Here is a 4,775-nt window from a genome sequence, read left to right on the forward strand (position 1 = left end):
TGATTGTACTTGAACCAGATCGCATTGACAGCACAAGGCTTCAGACCCCCCAAAAGTGTGAGGCTTTCAATAGAGTGCTTACCTGATACCAGACCCGCATTGCCCAAGACAGTGACTTTCTCCCGGAACTGCACAGGCTGCATCCGCAGCACAATCCTTAAGCTCAATCATGGTCTGGCTAACTCTGAAATAGTGAAATCTGAATTTACAGATGCTCATTTGTCTAAAGGTTATGAGTTTATTGCCTATCTTATTAAAAGCAAACACAATGACATGCTTAAGAAGACATGTGCATTTCTGAAAAGACATACAGCTGCCCGATACTTGACTAGGAAAAGGCGCTATGGTCTTCACTCTGAAATTCATTACTCTAAGGGCTTTAACAGAACAAAAGCCAGATCTTACAGCTAAATGGCCCAACCTACAGCTAAATATGCTTTATAGGTTGAAAATAAAGTTATTTGTCTGAAGAACTAGTGCTATTAACTCATCAGCTATGTTGCTCCACTGGCCGCAATTCTGTAAACATAGTGTATTTATGAAAATACCTAGTCTACCACCTGCTGCGCACCACTACGTCCGCTGTAATACACAGCTAAGTTAGTACTTTAACGAACAAACTGAAATTCATGTGTTAATTAAACAATCAGTATGATGACTCACATTGAAATCATGTCCAGTGCACCAGTCAGAGCAAGACAGCTAGCGGATTGTTGACCATCGATGGCTCAAGGACAAACGGTCAGGCCTACAAACAAAGAGAAAAATGGCATAAATGGGCTGCATGCATGTAATTTGGCATATTTTTCATCTTGCTCTCCACCTGAAACTACAATCTAGGGACATAATAATATTTACATTTAAGATTTGTTGGAAATGTTACCCTTACTTGTCCATACCAGGTCCCCCACCCATCCGGAACAGTCCAAAACCACCTAAAACATCCATTTGGACCAAAATATTGACATCTCTCATCTATTTTAGCACCCAAATCATCAAAACATTCATTAAAATTCATTTTCTACTTGTCTCGCTTGCAGACGAATCCATGTGACCTTGACATTACAGTAAATGCGCTTTTTAAAGGTTATATTACACTAATTCCGATTCCCATAGGGTCCCATTATAAAACTGACAACTTTCACAGCATTTTTCTTGCCTTTCCGACGTATCAATTTTTCCGAACCTGGTATCATTTTAAAGATGGATCTGTCATCTTCTAATAATTGCAATCAAAAACATACCGTCTCGCAACTTCTAAGAAAGTAAATCGCTGTCGAATGAACCCACCGTAGAAAAACGCGTTTCGGAATCCTAATTTCGACAAAAGCCCCACACTATAGAAAACACACCCTCAAAAGTTCATCTTTTAAGTTAGCTTCCAATCCAAGGCATCAAAGTACTCCAGACACATACAGGATATTACAAATAACCACAAAAGACATGTCTCACATTGTTAAATGGCTTATATTCAAGAAGAGAAAAGGAACTCTTTAGAAATAGGCACTACTTTCGAATGGACCACGGAGGGATACACAATGATTTAGTGTAATGTAACCTTTAAGGGAACTCAACTTTGTCCCATCTTTTTCAAACTTTCTCCACATGAGATTTCAACTATTTCCACAATGAATATGCAATTTCAGTGCATTCGGATGGGGGTAAAGGCCTTAAAATGGCCATTTAAAGCGGTGACTAAATTGGCCGCAGTCAAGTCGGAATGCATGATTTTTAGTCTAAGTGACGACAGCTGATTTTGTGTCTCCAATTATTGTTACGCGTAACTTTTATGGCAAAAACTGGTATCATTGCATGCGAAATTCACCAATATATCAGCAAAAGGCCCAAATAAATGTATTGATTGTGAATCAGTGTACTTTTCTTGATGAAATAGGAGACTTTTTTTTAATTTTAAGCATTTTTTTCAATAAAAAACTCACTGACAGCATATAAAATCATGTTTTTTAAGAAAATTATTATTAAAAGCTTCACTTACAATCTAAACATACACATTGCAATTACAAAAATTAATGCTATTATGATGAGAGGCATAATTTGCAGCTTTCAAGCCGATACAAGCCGGCTACCCAAAATTAACACTTAAAAAGGCGCAAAGCGCTCCTTCAACAGCTTACGACACAAAGTGACACTTAATGCGCATCCAGATAGTCTCTCTCATATAAATAAGTCCTGTTAGCGACATTTTATTAAGTATTTTCTTTAAAATCCAGTGTTGAAAGCGTAAGTTTTGCAAAAATGCCCACAGTCACCATGCAAAAGAGCACGTTTGCTAAGGAATTCCTACGCGAGTGGCCACACTAATGTCGTGGCAGGAAAGTCATTTGGGTGTGATTCCTCTGTAGTTCAGTGTACATTCATTCCACTACCTGGGGATGACTATCAGGATCAATTTTCCCAGCTGGGTGTAGTGTTGACCTTTCAGGATGTTGATGGAACGTCCACAAGCGCTGCACCACTGCGGCCTCTGTTCAGGACACAGAGTCGGATTGAGGTGTACACAAACCCGCAGTCAGGCAAGGATCATCCAGACCTTTAATAAAATGAAATGTTTAGGCCCCTGAAACTGGCAATTATGTTCAACACTGAGATAAGGAAACACATAGAGGAGACATCATGCCATGGCTTTCTCATTATCGACACGGCAAACTCGAGCAGCTGGGGACTTGGCTCTAAACAAAAACAGGTATGCTCCATCAATGTGAGCAAGATGGCATGTCAGAGTTAAAAAGGGCAAACAAACAGACAAAAGAGATATAAAGGAAATTAGAAATTAAATGCCAGAAGTAATTGTAAGTATTGTTTTTCTGTCTGCAAGGGTTGCTGTGGAAAATAGTGCTTAACGCATAGTTTGGCCTGTAGGGGTTCTGCTAGCAAGAACAAATCGAAGTCATATCTGCCCGCGAACTGTAAGCTTTAGATAACCATATCTGATGAAGTACTGCTTTGAAAATGCATTCTGATTGTACTTGAACCAGATCGCATTGACAGCACAAGGCTTCAGACCCCCCAAAAGTGTGAGGCTTTCAATAGAGTGCTTACCTGATACCAGACCGCATTGCCCAAGACAGTGACTTTCTCCCGGAACTGCACAGGCTGCATCCGCAGCACAATCCTTAAGCTCAATCATGGTCTGGCTAACTCTGAAATAGTGAAATCTGAATTTACAGATGCTCATTTGTCTAAAGGTTATGAGTTTATTGCCTATCTTATTAAAAGCAAACACAATGACATGCTTAAGAAGACATGTGCATTTCTGAAAAGACATACAGCTGCCCGATACTTGACTAGGAAAAGGCGCTATGGTCTTCACTCTGAAATTCATTACTCTAAGGGCTTAACAGAACAAAAGCCAGATCTTACAGCTAAATGGCCCAACCTACAGCTAAATATGCTTTATAGGTTGAAAATAAAGTTATTTGTCTGAAGAACTAGTGCTATTAACTCATCAGCTATGTTGCTCCACTGGCCGCAATTCTGTAAACATAGTGTATTTATGAAAATACCTAGTCTACCACCTGCTGCGCACCACTACGTCCGCTGTAAATACACAGCTAAGTTAGTACTTTAACGAACAAACTGAAATTCATGTGTTAATTAAACAATCAGTATGATGACTCACATTGAAATCATGTCCAGTGCACCAGTCAGAGCAAGACAGCTAGCGGATTGTTGACCATCGATGGCTCAAGGACAAACGGTCAGGCCTACAAACAAAGAGAAAAATGGCATAAATGGGCTGCATGCATGTAATTTGGCATATTTTTCATCTTGCTCTCCACCTGAAACTACAATCTAGGGACATAATAATATTTACATTTAAGATTTGTTGGAAATGTTACCCTTACTTGTCCATACCAGGTCCCCCACCCATCCGGAACAGTCCAAAACCACCTAAAACATCCATTTGGACCAAAATATTGACATCTCTCATCTATTTTAGCACCCAAATCATCAAAACATTCATTAAAATTCATTTTCTACTTGTCTCGCTTGCAGACGAATCCATGTGACCTTGACATTACAGTAAATGCGCTTTTTAAAGGTTATATTACACTAATTCCGATTCCCATAGGGTCCCATTATAAAACTGACAACTTTCACAGCATTTTTCTTGCCTTTCCGACGTATCAATTTTTCCGAACCTGGTATCATTTTAAAGATGGATCTGTCATCTTCTAATAATTGCAATCAAAAACATACCGTCTCGCAACTTCTAAGAAAGTAAATCGCTGTCGAATGAACCCACCGTAGAAAAACGCGTTTCGGAATCCTAATTTCGACAAAAGCCCCACACAATAGAAAACACACCCTCAAAAGTTCATCTTTTAAGTTAGCTTCCAATCCAAGGCATCAAAGTACTCCAGACACATACAGGATATTACAAATAACCACAAAAGACATGTCTCACATTGTTAAATGGCTTATATTCAAGAAGAGAAAAGGAACTCTTTAGAAATAGGCACTACTTTCGAATGGACCACGGAGGGATACACAATGATTTAGTGTAATGTAACCTTACATAGCAATTGACAACACACATTTAATCGCAAAACAATCAAACGATGACTTTTGTATCTTTAATGAATAAAAGCTTATATTGATAATTAGGTTTATCTTAAATTGTTGTGGTGCTTAATCATAATTAATGTTTTACTCATTTTATATTCGTCGATGTGAATTTATCGAAGAAAATAAATGAAGACTTATTTACCCCACCCGCTAATGATGACCTTGTAATACTTCTACAAGTTGTG

At 38.6% G+C, this 4,775-nt stretch overlaps 1 long non-coding RNA gene across 2 annotated transcripts; it reads right to left on the minus strand.

Moving 5' to 3' along the window:
* Positions 1–80: 80 nt before the first annotated feature.
* LOC127872092 (uncharacterized) lies at positions 81–4,485 on the minus strand. Of its 2 annotated transcripts, XR_008045722.1 has the most exons (6): positions 3,867–4,485; positions 3,641–3,725; positions 3,061–3,161; positions 2,388–2,551; positions 664–748; positions 81–184 (listed from the first exon to the last, which is right to left on the minus strand). It is a non-coding gene; the product is annotated as an uncharacterized LOC127872092 (long non-coding RNA). The 2 variants fall into 2 exon arrangements; XR_008045721.1 differs by having other exon boundaries at positions 3,641–4,477.
* Positions 4,486–4,775: the final 290 nt, after the last annotated feature.

This window comes from Dreissena polymorpha, chromosome 1, assembly GCF_020536995.1.
Source record: "Dreissena polymorpha isolate Duluth1 chromosome 1, UMN_Dpol_1.0, whole genome shotgun sequence".
Classification (NCBI taxonomy): domain Eukaryota; kingdom Metazoa; phylum Mollusca; class Bivalvia; order Myida; family Dreissenidae; genus Dreissena; species Dreissena polymorpha.